General features: G+C 34.2%; 1 protein-coding gene across 5 annotated transcripts in view; it reads right to left on the minus strand.

The window, feature by feature from the left end:
• LIN7A (lin-7 homolog A, crumbs cell polarity complex component) overlaps positions 1-13,748 on the minus strand; it is a 365,099-nt gene extending 351,351 nt beyond the window's left edge. For 4 of the 5 annotated variants that reach the window (XR_010932507.1, XM_067697467.1, XM_067697466.1 and 1 more), the window contains exon 1: positions 13,631-13,748. The gene's annotated coding sequence lies outside the window, so the exon portion shown is untranslated. The remainder of the gene's footprint in view (positions 1-13,630) is intronic. The other variant, XR_010932509.1, reaches the window with a different exon arrangement.
• Between the last annotated feature and the right edge of the window lie 1,109 nt (positions 13,749-14,857).

The raw sequence follows: 14,857 nt of genomic DNA on the forward strand, positions 1-14,857 counted from the left end.
GTAAGCCAACATTGGCACACAACCTTAGAAAAATGCAGCCAGAGCTGCGATCAAAGCATTCTTGAAACTTTTGAAATCTCAATTTACATGAGCTAAATGCATTCATTTTGGTTATTTAAATTTTTGGGGAGGTAGTTTTTAAAAACTTATAATCAACCATCCTAAATGATTCACAGATGTATTATTATCCCCATTACATACATGCAGAAAATTAGATTTGCTATGTCATCGCCTAAGAAAATAAGTTCTAGAACTAGAATTTGGATTCTGGAAGTCAGAACTCTACAGCTATAGTGTTTAACTGTTACCATAGATGGCCTTCCTAAATGATGTTTGAAAACACTGTAGCATTTATTATCACATTCAAGAAAGTTTAAAGAAGTGTTCTTTATTATTTCTTCATCTAATTGAAAAAATTTTGATGGTGAGGTTGGTTTTTGTTTGGGTTTTTTGGTTTGTTTTGTTTATTTAATTTCTTGGGGCAATGTTATATAAAGGACTGAGATAATGATTTGGATGTTTTGGAATCCAAAGAGTTGGACTACTCTGTATAAAAAAGGAATTTTGAAAGTATGAACAATCATAATAATTATTCCATTTCTCTAATTTGGAATTATTGTTGGGCTCTTGAGTGCCTTCTCTGTTTGATGTACTGAGTGGTTAGTTTGGAGCAGTGGAAAGAGTATAAGTTTAGAGGATGAGAAGTTTGGAGACCTTAGATTAAATTCTGATAAATTCCTGAAGGGCTCTATGATATTGATCAGTCTTTGAACCTCAGTATTGTCTACAAAGATTAGTTAATAATACTTCACTCACTGGCTTATTGAAAAAGTGAAATGTGATAATAGGACTATGACTGGCAGAAAGTGAGCCCTCAATAAATGGTGTCTAAATCATATAAAATATTTTTGTAAATTCTGTATCACTATAGAGGCTGTTAGTAGTAGTATCTAATATCTGAACTTTCTCCAAACAATTGTGTTCCTTAGGTAAATGGTGCTGGTACATATTCATCCCTTCTTGGCAACACAGAAGAGCATTAAGAGCACACTTATGGGCTTCCCTGGTGGTGCAGTGGTTGAGAGTCCACCTGCCGATGTAGGGGACACGGGTTCGTGCCCCGGTCCGGGAAGACCCCACATGCCGCGCAGCGGCTGGGCCCGTGAGCCATGGCCGCTGAGCCTGCGCGTCCGGAGCCTGCGCTCCGCAACGGGAGAGGCCACAGCACTGAGAGACCCGCGTACCGCAAAAAACAAAAAACAAAAAACACAACACTTATGCTCTTACTGGACACATTTGCACATCTTATCACCCTTAGTCAAAATTTACTGTGTACTTCTCCTTGTTGCATGGTGTGTTAGATAGGATAGGATATGGACTTTGTAGTCAAACAGACTATAAAATTCAAACCTCGATTCTGATCCCAACTCTGATACCAACCATGCAAACTGAGCAATTGCTAACTTTTCTCAGGTCATTTGCCAAAAAAGAAGAAGAATTCTTTTTTATTTTTAATGAAATAAGTGAGTGGATTACAAGAGATAGCACCAACCACGATAATAATATAAATATATGTGTAAAGTGTTTTGCATAAATTAGTCATTAATATTTATTCCTATTTGTCCCTCTTGCCTATCTCCTTCTTCACTGTCACCTAAGCACCACATCAGAGTATTTTTTATGTGTGGAGGAATCAAGACTTTTCTGCTTTAATGAGTGAAATTTTTTCTCTTTGAAATCCAAGGAAATTGGGAAATCCATCTTAAAGTGCTGAATATAGTTCAAAGTGATCAAAACTAAATCAAACAATATTTCCCCCTATGTTTCAGACAAGTTAATGGATTCCTTCTAAATACCACTGGTTAATATTGCTTCAAAAACTTCACCTGGCTTAAAAAATGGAGGGTTCCTTGCAAATCTTTTGTTTAATGTTTACTGTAAAATTTAAGATCAAATTTTTTATGAGCATTAGAATATCAAGATTATAATTCCATGTATTTTGCTGTGTATGCACATACGTGCATGCATGCACACACACAGAGGAACTATACATAAAATAATACATCTAAATTATACAGATCCAAAATCTTTCTCTTTATATATATATATATATATATATATATATATATAGGAATTTTTAATCTGAAAAGCATGAGTAATTGCCTTAGTTCTCCATTTTTTATGCGCTTCATAGATCAACTTTAAATTTCACTCTTTTAAATTAACTTTGCTTGCTGTCCCAATAGAATAGCACTACATAGCATATATTAAATATGTAAAAAAGGTGCTTTATAATGCATTATCTTCACCAAAGTAAATTAAGGCTCTCTTTCAAAGAAATAGGATGTCTGTGTAGAATGCTAATAAGTTAAATGTTTATTTTTATGGGAACGGTTTCTATCATAAACAACAATCGTTCTTAAAAAAGAAAGAAGGAAAAAAAGCAGCAGAACAAAGCAATAGTTTATAAAATAAAACCTGAGCAGGTGCAGAGAAATACAATATTTAGGGTAGAGTAACGGTAACCTCTACCTTTGGGTATTTGTTGTTTATATATTTAGAATTAGTGTGGTGTCTGTAGGAGATTACACAAAGAAAGCCAAAGTAAAGGCCTCTCTAAAGGAGATGTATATTGTGTAGGGACTTTCTATATCTTGTACTCTGAGACTGGTTCTAACAAGGGGCCATATTAGTATGCAGGCATTTGTGTTTTATTTCTTTTCCAGTTTTTGTTCTTGGAATGAGGTATTCCCATGAAACTCATTAAACCTATTTCTGCAGCTGACACACCACTCAGGCATGAATAATCTAAGGGTAAACAGAAAGTTGATATAAATATGCAAACATTTTTGATGAAACAAAATAATAGGGAGCTAAAAAACTGGGAGTGACTCATTAGCACAAAAAAGAACACTTAATCATTTTTATTAATGTTTAGTTATGACAAACTCTGAGTTTTAAATTCTTGTCCAAATGCATGCTAGAACTCTTTAAAATTGTCAAGTGCTCATGCAGATATGTTAGTAGTAGTAGTATGAATATTTAAAGCATGGGGATGAGAAAATTCAAATAAATAATTATAAATTCCTTTTCCTTGATCATCTTTTTTTTTTGCAGTACGCAGGCCTCTCACTGCTGTGGCCTCTCCCGTTGCAGAGCACAGGCTCCGGACGCGCAGGCTCATCGGCCAAGGCTCATGGGCCCAGCCGCTCCGCGGCATGTGGGATCTTCCTGGACCGGGGCACGAACCCATATCCCCTGCATCAGCAGGCGGACTCTCAACCACTGCGCCACCAGGGAAGCCCTCCTTGATCATCTTTAAGATAGTGTCTTACATACAAGGTAACAATGCAGGGAAGGAATCGTTATTTAATACCTTCTTTGGGGATATTTGCTTATCACTCTGAAAGAAATACTCCGGGATTCACAAATTATGCAAATTCAGAAAATAGTCCACTTTGAACAAATGATTATATATTTCAAGAACACAAATTGAACGAAAAAAATCTTTGTAAAATGACTACTGATACAACAATTAACATTCATCAGATTGGCTCAAATTAATGTCTGATGACACTCATAGGGATGTAAAATTCAAACTTCACTGGTGAGTGTCAATTCAAAAATTCCATTAGAGAATAATCTCTCAACAGCTACTGAATAAGAAAATGTGCATGCCCCTCATCCCAGTCCCTCCACTTCTAGGTGCTACCACAAGAAGCACGTGCTCATGAGCACAGGCATGCCAATTGCAGCATTGTCTGTATTAGTGAAAATTGGTTTTAATGTGGTTATTGATATAACAAAAATAAACTATTAGAACCATACCTCACATTACACCTAAAATCCATTCCACATGGGTTAAAGACTCTACTGTAAAAGCAAAACTTTATAAAGTGTTCAAGAATGTATAGGACATTTACTGGTGTAGGAGAGAAAAAAAGCACAAAAACGTTATACCACTGTGTATGAAAACTTACTGAAATATATATCATATTAAAATTACAAGGTTTGTTTTGAAAAGAGACATTGTAAACTAAAAAGACATATCTTAAAAAGACGTATCTTAAACTTAAAAAAATACTTAAAATCCATGTAACAGAGAACTACTTTTTAAAATAAATAGAAGAATTATTATGAATCAATAAGAAAAACAAAACCAACCCAAAAGAAAATAGATAAAAGCATGTGCGTAGGTAATTCAGAGAAAGTTTGATAAAAATTACATTAAAAATGCTAAACCTCTTTAGTAAGCACAGAGATAAAATTTTAAATAATATTTTGATACCATTTCATGCCCAATAGATTGGGAAAATTGAAACAGGCCTGACAGTAAAAAGGTGGGTAATATATACAGAACTGTTGATTCTCCTAAGATATTGGTGTGAACGTAAACTAGCACAACCATTTTATTACAGATAGCAATTTGGCAATATTTAGCAAATTTGAAGATGTTCACACACCTTGATGGAGCAATCCCACAACTAGGCATATACCTCAGTGAAACTCTAGCACATGTGTTCCAAGTTAAAGGTACAGAATATTTATAAGAGCATTTAAAAAGTCAAATTTGATTTTTTTTGAGTTCTGTCAGGTCATTGCTGAGTTTTTCTAATTCTGATTTTATGTTGTATTTTTATTAGTTTATTTCTTATGTATTTTTCTTGATATCTTTTAGCTCACTTTGAAATATTAGGCATGGTTTTAATATTTATTTGTCTGTCTATCTATCTATTGTATTTCTTTTCTGGGGTCTTTTAATTGTGTGGATATTCTTCCATTCCTTTTTTTCTTTCTACTTATGGGATTCACACATTTGTTTTCTCTTACTCATTTTAGTGTGAAATTAGTTTTCCTGAATTTTTAAAGGAAGCTTTGATTCTGATTGGTTCTTTTATTTCACAGAGCTCCCCCTTCTGTTGTTTCCAGTAGTAACTTGCTTCCTGACATTCCCGGCTCTACTCTCTCCACAACTATTATCTTTTCCTTACACTCTGTTATCTATGTTACACTAAATTTGAGTTCTTCCCTGGGCCCTGCCCTGGAAGTTGGCCTTGGCAGGTCAATTTCAAGCCTTCTGAGAGCTCGATTGTCCCCACTCCTTCAGGCTTCCTTACTGCAAGCTCTTGTGTTTATCTACATTTGAAGCATGCCAAAACTCCCCCCAGTGTCAGTTCTGGTTGTTATTGTCTTGCAGTGCTTTCCAGCAAACATCTATTGGCTATTTGAGTGCTCTCTTCTCATGCCCATCTGTGGCTCCACTGCTTTCCTCTACTTCCCTCTCCCCTGGCAGCCTCTTCCTCCACATATACAAACACACATGTGCTTGTGCATCTATTAATTTATTTCTTATTCTTTGTGGCTCTTTATTTATATTGCACTCTCTCATAGAGCCCTTGTTCTGGAGGAAGCAAGCTGCCATGTTGTTTGCTGCCCTATGGAGAGGTCCATCTGGCAAGGATATAAGGAAGGGCTCCAGCCAACAGTCCATGAGGAACTGAGGCCCTCAGTCTAAAAATCTCCAAGGAACTGAATCTTGACAACAGCCAAGTGAGTGAGCTTGAAAGCAGATCCTTCCCCAGTCAAGCCTTCAGATGAAGACACAGACCTGGCAAATCCCGATAACAGCCTTGTGAGACTGACTGAGGCAGAAGAATCTAGATAAACTCTGCTTGTGTTCTGGGCCCACAGAAAATGTGAGATAATAAATATTTATCAATTTAAGCTGCTAATTTATTATGCTAGAATAAATAACTGATATAACTCATACCTGCAAAATTATGTATGTGTGTTATATATTGTGGCATTATTTGTAATTGCTAAAAAAGTAGAGACAATCAAAATGTACATCAATAGAATAGTAGTTAAATAAGTAGAGGTTCATTCATGAAATAAAACATGATGCTACACAAAAAAAGGATAAGAGTGCTCTTTATGCACTGATATGAAAAGATAATCAATATGTTATTAAGTGAAAAAGCAATGTACAAAATAACGCATAGCATGCTAACATTTATTTACGCCTATAAAACTTGTCTGCAAAGATACAGAAAAAACTAGTAACCATGGGTACCTATTTTGGGGGACTGAGGTGGGTAGAAACTGAGTGGCTGTAAGTACAGAGGTGGGAGGGAGATTTTCAACTCTATAGTGTTTTAGGTTTACTGATTTTGGAATCCATGTGAATGGATTAGCTGTTCTACAAATTAATTAACTGTTTAAATGTTTAAAGGGAAGAAATAAGTAAACTGTTTAACAAAAATGCATTTTCTTTTTCTAAAACAAAACATAACATTGAATGAGAAAAAGAAAATTGCATTCTGTGTTGTGCATGGACATGTTTTTACAGCAGGCAAATCATAATATATAACTTATTGATACTTGCTTATATAAGTAATAATATATAACTCAATAATAATATATAATATATAACTTGTTGTTACTTATATAATAATAATTTTTAAATGTGCATGGGAATGATAAATTCCAAATTTAGGCTAATAGTTATTTCTGGAAAGAGAATGATGTGAATAAGATTGGAGAAAAAGAAGCCAGGTGACTTCAACTGTATCTTTCACATTTTAATTTCCAGTTAGGTCATATAGATTGAAAAAGTACAGAGAAAGACAGAAATGTGGAAATACTTGATGTTTTCAGGTAAAGGAATTATTTTAAGAAAATCACTTAAATATATTTTATATTTTGATGACATTAACATTAACTGGGATTCTGTAAAAATTCTCGTGAAATTTAAAGATGGCTATATTGTATAGTTATTGGGCCTATTTTGAGAGAGTTCATACAGAGAAACATAAAATTTCATGTATCTATTTTTGATATTAGGAACTATGGAAGTAAAAATGCATCAGTGTGACATACAGGGTGAGAAAGTGAGCACTGAGCATCATACGGGTAATTTTTTCAACAGCCATTCCTTGAACTTATAAATCCACATTTGATTGATTGAACTCAATCAAACAGCCACACCTAATTTATTGAGAAATGTAATTTAGTTGTGTGCACAGGGAAAGAAATGAAATTTAGTGAACACAAAGCACAGTCTCTTCCACAAGGGATGACACTACTAAGCATGTGGGAACGTCGACCTGATGATGCCAGACCTTTCCATTTTTTAAGAGCAGCCAGAAATTTAATTTTCTTTTTTTAATGTGACATCTCCGATTTTTAAATGTTGGCAACTAAATCATTCTTTTAATGACCTTATATGAGCCAAACAAAATATGTCTACAAACTAGACCTGTAGGCCAATAGTCTGCAAACCTCGACAGTACTAAAATATCCTACAAATGAACACTGGGAGGGACCAGAGTTCAAGATCTCTTTTCCTGTGGACTGTGGGTACACAGTATTCTAAAACTAAGAAGAGCTGGTGAGAGATACCACAGAAGCCAAGGGGTAGGACTAGGTTACACCCAGTAAATTAGGATGAGGACTCAAAGGCCACTGGATCCAGCAAATCAAAAAATAGGGCCAGCCACAAACTGTAATAAAGTTATACTCCCTGGCTTCTTGAAACTTGTAATGCAGTTGGAAAAACGCTGCATAGAAACCGAAGTGTCCACAATACGATACAGCCCAGACTTCGTGGTATAGACTGAACATCAAAATTAGAGAGTTAATTCATTATTTTGAGATGTGGTTGTTAGAAAAAATTTAGTGAGGTAGGGGAGACTTGAAGTACACTTTGAAGAATGTAACAATAGGGCTTCCCCGGTGGCGCAGTGGTTGAGAGTCCGCCTGCTGATGCAGGGGACACGGGTTCGTGCCCCGGTCCAGGAAGATCCCATATGCCGCGGAGCGGCTGGGCCCATGAGTCATGGCCTCTGAGCCTGTGCGTCCGGACCCTGTGCTCCGCAATGGGAGAGGCCACAACAGTGAGAGGCCCGTGTACCGCAAAAAAAAAAAAAAAAAAAAAAAGAATGTAACAGTAAAGAACCTTGGGTATATTCACGTAAGTGGAAATGTGAGAAAGAAAGAAAAGACAGGAATTCTAAAGAGCTGAATTAATTCACAAGTTCTTCCTTCACTAGCTACCTGAGTTCAGAGGCTTCTAATTATCTCCTAATCACTATCCTCACTTTCTTCTCAATTTTTAGCTGGGCACAGAGCTTCCTTGCCTTTAGGTCTGATCATATGTCTAAATATTAGCTAACGGCTATAAGGAAAATAGGGTGTGCAACTTCCAGAAAATGCTTTTAAAGAGGGTCCTTTTAATCCTTCTCTTCTTGCTGGTTAAAATGAGTACCTATATGCTGAGACTCCAACAGCTATCAGGGACCTTGAGGTGGCCTTGGGAATGGAAGTCCTTTATAGCATAGTAGCAAGACAGGAGCCTGGGATAGAAACCTTTGGGCTCCCTGGATATGTAAGAGAAATAAACTTGTCTCATTTATGCCATAGGTATTCTGTTTGGTTACTATGGTTTTCTCTTAATTTTTTGCTTTAAAAAAATACTCAAACTTGAACATATTATTTTACCTCCCTGAGCTGGTATTTCCTTAAAATGAGGGAGGTAAAGTTGTTAAGACAGTCCCATTGATGTCTTCATATTTCAACATTCTGTATGATTCAACAGGAAATTTTTAAAAAAATCTCTTAAACAATTGTGCCCTGTCAGTTTGCATCAACACATCTTATATAAAAAGCGAAAATTTCAGTCAATTACTCAGGTATTTTCTAATGTATACAAGTTTCTCTTTGAGAAAACACATGATGACATACATCACACCTAAAATGGAATACAATATACAGGTATCCCCCTCTTTTCGAAAGTTTGCTTTATATCACTTCACTTTTACAAAAGACCCTCATTAGTACCTATTTTTGCTAACTGAAAGAAATCTTAAGAGGATTTTTCCTTTCAGGAAAAACGGGACAATAGTACTCAGTATTTGTTTTGCAGGGAGCCGTTTACAGAGGCAGTGCTCACCCCCCCAGCAGCGAGAGGGCACCTCCAAGCTCTTTTCCCGGGAACTACACTCAGCACCTTAGCATCAGGCCACGAAAGCTTTACACTGTCTGTGAGCATCTGTGCTTTATCTCAATTTATTTTTGTGTGTCCTTAGCAAGATGTGCCATCAGGTAATTGCTTCTTCACTTTACTCCATTTCTGCTTCCCAGAGTTTTCACAGGAACACTCAACTTTCAGACAACGGAGAAAACTTTTATTCCAATAGAAGTTGGAATCAAAAAAATTCCAAATTTGCTCATCCATTAATGGATGAGCAAACAAAAAACTGCATCATTAATGATATTGTTGAAATTTTTATAACTGATCCCTTAAAGCTGATGATTAATATTACCTTCCTCCTGGTCAACTTTCCCCAAAGCATATTCGTTTGAATAAAAATCTTGATAAGAAATCAACAAAATACACATGCTAGGGTGAAATAACTGTTTATACTACTTTAATCCATGTTTCCTTTTGAGAGATTCACCAGACACATTAGAATAGAAGTCCTGAGCCATCTCAAACAAGCAGATAAACAAAAACACTTATTTCTGTTTAATCAGTTACGTCTACAATATATTGGACCATAACAGTATTTTTCTTCAGAAGAGTGGTTGGGAAACAGTTCTAGATGGTATAGTTTTCCAGAATTCTTTCTTTATATCCTGCTGCTCTCCATTTAGGAAAGTAAACAAAGCCCTGAAGTAACAGATAAGTTAAAATTCCATTTGCTATTTCACAGCACACCCCACAAGAAAGCTGTTTGTAAACCACAGCTTGAGATTCTCAGAGGAAAAGAAGAATGATCAGCGAGCTCAGTTTAGACATTGCACATTTAATTTTACCTTTTGGGCTCTGCCTCTTGTAGCAAAGCTCAGCTTTGAATCAGAAGTACCATTATTGTACTGTGAGCTTTAAAAAGATAATTGATATTCACCCTGGATTTAATGTCCTTGGAGAGAGATTTCAAGAACAGAATTTTAGTGGTTGATTCTAGACTTTTCCTTGTCTGTAAACCTTACAGTTTACATAGGCAATAAATATTTTTAGAAATCAGTAAAAATGGAAGCAAGAGACTAACAAGTGAGAGAAGTACAATACAAAAATAAGCAGTTAGTACTTGGAAACGCCTCCTTTTTGGTATAGCGTAATTTTTTTTGTTGTTCTTTTGAATATTTTGTTTAGCAAGAGAACAGAAATCTTCTACAGGGACTAGGAGATGCCATCTGGTGATTTTATACAATATCACTACTAAAAAAAGCTCTATTTTCCCCAATTGTAATAGATCTAAAAACTCATTCTTTTGAGATTTCATTGATAGTGCCCAGAAAAACAGATTTTTCTTTAATTTCTTTTTAGCATTCAAGAAAATAAGCTAAAAGCTATTTTCATGATTTAAAACACCTATATGATTTATAATACAAATTAAGGAATGGAAAGAAAAACTGATACAGATCAAGAATCATAAATTCATAAAACTTCAGAGAATCCAAAATATTTTGAGAAGTATAATAAAAAATTATCTTAATATATTTCCTCTGGAAATCATAGCTATCAAAAGGCTACAAAAGGCCATGTTACAAACATGTGGATTTTTAATCCATAGAACAGACGGCAGATTTTCATTTTATTCAATTGCTTTACTAAGGGATGAATCAAACATCTGGTAGAATTTTTATTTTTACTTCATTTGCACTTATAACTCTAATTACATATAATGGAGTGCTAAGAACAGTTAACAGAATGCTGTTATAGAAACATAATAACAATGTAGGATTATTAATTCAAAACTGCCATTTCTGGGAAAAGCCTAGAAATCAGTGGGTGGCAAGTAAAATATGAAACATTTGCTCAGAAACAATTGTCAGTTTTACATGTCAAAATATATGGATGGTCATGCATAGCTGTTTGTGTTAACGATTAGTACTGATGTATGTTGTTAGGTTAAAACAATGGATGCATTATACAGGGAAGAAAGAACATCTATAGAAGATGAGAGAGGAGACTGCCAATTTTGGTTTTTAGCCAAATCCAATTTCACTGGGTTGTTAATAACTTGATTGGAGGTGACTGTGTTTATTTTGGGAACCTGTGCTTTTACATGATCACAAAATGCGATAACGCATATGTAGCTCAGACTGAAAAATACACGACACGATAGACCTGAGGATTGTATTTTCAATTTTGATTTAAACGTTTACTTGCACAGCAGTATTTTATGAAGTCCCTGAACTTATGAACCCATGCCAGTCTACACGGCTGGTTTAACATGTGCAATGCTTGATTGTTTTTCTGAATGACCACTAATATTATTTGGTGTACATAATTCACAATATTCTATTTTGAAATCCAGCATAACATTTCATTTCAATCTACTGATTTAGTCCTCTAGGAAGGACAGAAACTATTAAATTTTCAAAGCTTCTCAGTGCTATTCCTGTATTTAATAGAAATAGCCAATTGAAAATAACCACTGTGGTTTCTCCAGGAACCTGGCTGTGCCTTGTTTCACAATGTCTATTTTCTGAGACACAATGTAACCAAAATTAATCTCAAGCTTATTAAATTGCTGTACCAGCCTTTAGAGGTGACTATTTTTATAAGATAAATTCTAAAAGTTTCTAAAGAAACAGTGAGACACTGCCTGTTATTATTGGCATACACCTGCTGCTGTTATGAATTACATTGCTTCAATAAATGAATTTCAGATAGCAAATTGTTTCTTTAAGTACCAAGAATAACCTTTTTAATAATATGTATTTCAAGTTATAATCCTACTAACATGAAAATAAAGTAAATTTTTTACTAAAATAAACACACTTACCTGCTTGCTTACATAAACAGAAAGTATCAAGCTCTTCTTTTAACAATTTAGAGTCATTTTTACAATCATCAGTTTTATGCTTGGCTTTAGTATGGTTGCTTCTCTATTTCCTTTCTTACTGTTATTTAGTTATTAAATAACAGTTTAGTTTGTCAGTGTAATGCTGAGCACATGAGAAGTTAAAAAAATATTTGTGGAATGGATGCACAAATTCTCAAATGAAGCTTCCAGTTCTCTTCTTAATTTGATGTGGACAGAGAAGTAAGACACCCAAGTATTAAAAATGTGTATTCATTATATCTAATGTTGAATCAAGGGTCTAGCCAGTACACAAGATGCATGAATCTTAGAATACTAGGTATTTCAGTGGGTCAGAACTTTTTCCATTTACTATCAGGTTCTCAGATTTGTTACAGATGTTGAATTTACCAAAAGATTGACCACTGAATAAATCAGATGTTATTATCAATGAGAAAATGACATGTGGAAATAATATATTATGTTCTTGGGCAATACTATTACATTAACAAATATATGCCTTGCCTTGAATGGTTTTTATCTTTAGTTATTGGTTTAGATATAGAGGAAAAGTCACACATCAACTTTAGAATTTGCTTCTTTCCACATGTGAGGCCAGAATCAATTCTGCGTAATGGTACCCTGAGAGGATAATGTGGTGTAAGTTGAAAACTGCAAGATCAGTGAGCATTCCTTGGGAACTCTCTGGGTTTCTTTATATATTGCCAAACTATTCTCTGTGTTTTTATTCTTACTAATATCTCCTAGGCTGAATATATTGATACTTTGTCTCTATTATATCTACATTACAGAGGACTTTGATGTATCTCTAAAACTCATTTGTTTTCATATAGTTGAAGTCTATTCCCAGACCCTAGAGATGTTAACTTGATTACGCCAGTGATAAATTAGAGAATGGTGACCAAAAACAAGCAAAAAAAAGCAATGTTGTTAGATAATTATTTTTAGAAAATATTTGTATACTGAAAATACTCTTTTCATCTAGATTGTCAAATTCCCTATAAAAATATAATTTAATTTGGAGAATTATATTTCTATATATGTGCTTTTTCTTCTCTTCTAGTTTTGGTACATTTATTCTTTAATAAAGTTTTAAAGATTTGATTGATACTAAAGTACTCAAAGTTGTTCTGAATTTTAACCTACAATGCTTATTATAATAATCTTAATTTTCATCATGATTTTTCCTGAAATTTCTAAATAAAACGGCAGATTACTTAGAAATGGTCAAATCTGTTTTGACTTTTTAAAATACATCTCAGTGAAATTTGTTCGATGAACAGTAGTATAGACATTCTGTGGAGACTGATGTAATCTCCAGTTCACAAGCTGCCTTGGATTTGGATGGCACCTGTCTAAAAGGTGGAAAGCGTACTGATTATAGAACCTGAAGTTGGGGTCTGCAGCCCCCCTGGATCTGAGGATGTATCCTGTGGTTTTTACAATCATTTCATTGTATAATTTTAAAAATTTATGCTTCATTCTGTGTATGTGAGCTGAGTAGCAATGTTCTTATTGTCTTAGGTTCAACAACTAAAAACCCAAGGCTGAGAAAAAAGCAGCATCAATTCTCTGCATTTAAAAGAATGTTGAAAATAATTGAGGCTATTATCTCCCTGATGGCTGGTTCCCATTCCCGATTATTGCCCTAGTCCCCATCCCAACCTCAAGTCCATTTAAGCAGAACCCCAGGAAACAGGGAGAACCAAAATTTATTCAAGTTGTGAATTATTTACCCAAGGAGGAAACTACGGATTTTTACTTCCTTGCCTGAAGAGTGAAGAAATGGTGCTTACCAAATCCAAGAGAGAAGACCTCAAGGAGTGCCACCACCACAAATTAGAAGTCAACACTGGTATCTCACTCCCCAGGTGAACGTTTTCTTATGCAGCATACTTGTTGATTTATGCCTGTCTGTTCAGAGGTAAGAGAACTAGTTTAGGGATATAAATTAAATGTGATTTATTAAAAATTTCCTATAATTGTACGTTTAATATGTATTTTTTATGGACCCAGTTGTTTCAATATGATCTGCAGTTCATCAAAATACAATAACTAAAAGTAAAATTTTATTACAAGTATATAATAATTTCTTAGAAATGAATTCTTAATGAGATTAAGATAGCATCCTCTTAAGACAAGATTAATTCATACAATTTTATAAGCTATAAAACAAAATTATAAATCAATGTGTTATTTCTCATTACGTATTTTTTAACAATGCAATGTAATACGTAGCTCAGATCATAAATCATTTATTTACCTAGAAATATTTCCTTGTTAAATGTGTGTACATACATGTATTAAACTCTGATGCTTGGTCATTCAAATAGTTAAATTAAAGCATTGTACAAAATCAGAAAGAACTCTATTATTTTACTAGCTATTTTGATCACATTTTTCTTGTATCTAAATAAAGAGAAACTTATCTATTGCCAAAACTAACCAGTCTGGCTAGATTTACTTTTACTTTTTATTAATAAAAGGTAGAAAATAGTCATTTCATAAGATGAAATAAGAGGAGGATTAAATAATTAAATATTTCACAATATGACTTGATAAAATAGGTTTTAACTACTTTGTTGAATAATACATACCAAATCTGAAAGAAAGCATAAAAAATTTGCCTATGGGTTTTATCAAGTGTATCTTGAAGATCTCAGTAATCTCAAAAAATATTCCAATTACGTTAAAAGGATCTACTTCACTAACCTATACTGCTTCAACTCTTCAAAGTTTTTCTTTTTAGCTAATGACAGGTCCCAAGGATGAATCTTGAGAATAGCTTAAAAGAACTACTTATAATTAAATACATGAAAAAAGCTATTTTCGATATTTAACATTTCTTACCTACGTGTTATTTGCTTTGCTCTTATGGAGCTCCCTGAAAATTGATACATTCTTTGACAATGTGAAAAGCTGGAAGAGGTGAGATCTTTAAATAACAATTATCAATACCAATCCATTTTAAATGCCAGTTTTTCACTTTTAACAGAAATACCTGTAAGACGGAAAAAGACCCA

The sequence above is a fragment of the Pseudorca crassidens genome, chromosome 11 (assembly GCF_039906515.1).
Source record: "Pseudorca crassidens isolate mPseCra1 chromosome 11, mPseCra1.hap1, whole genome shotgun sequence".
Lineage (NCBI taxonomy): Eukaryota > Metazoa > Chordata > Mammalia > Artiodactyla > Delphinidae > Pseudorca > Pseudorca crassidens.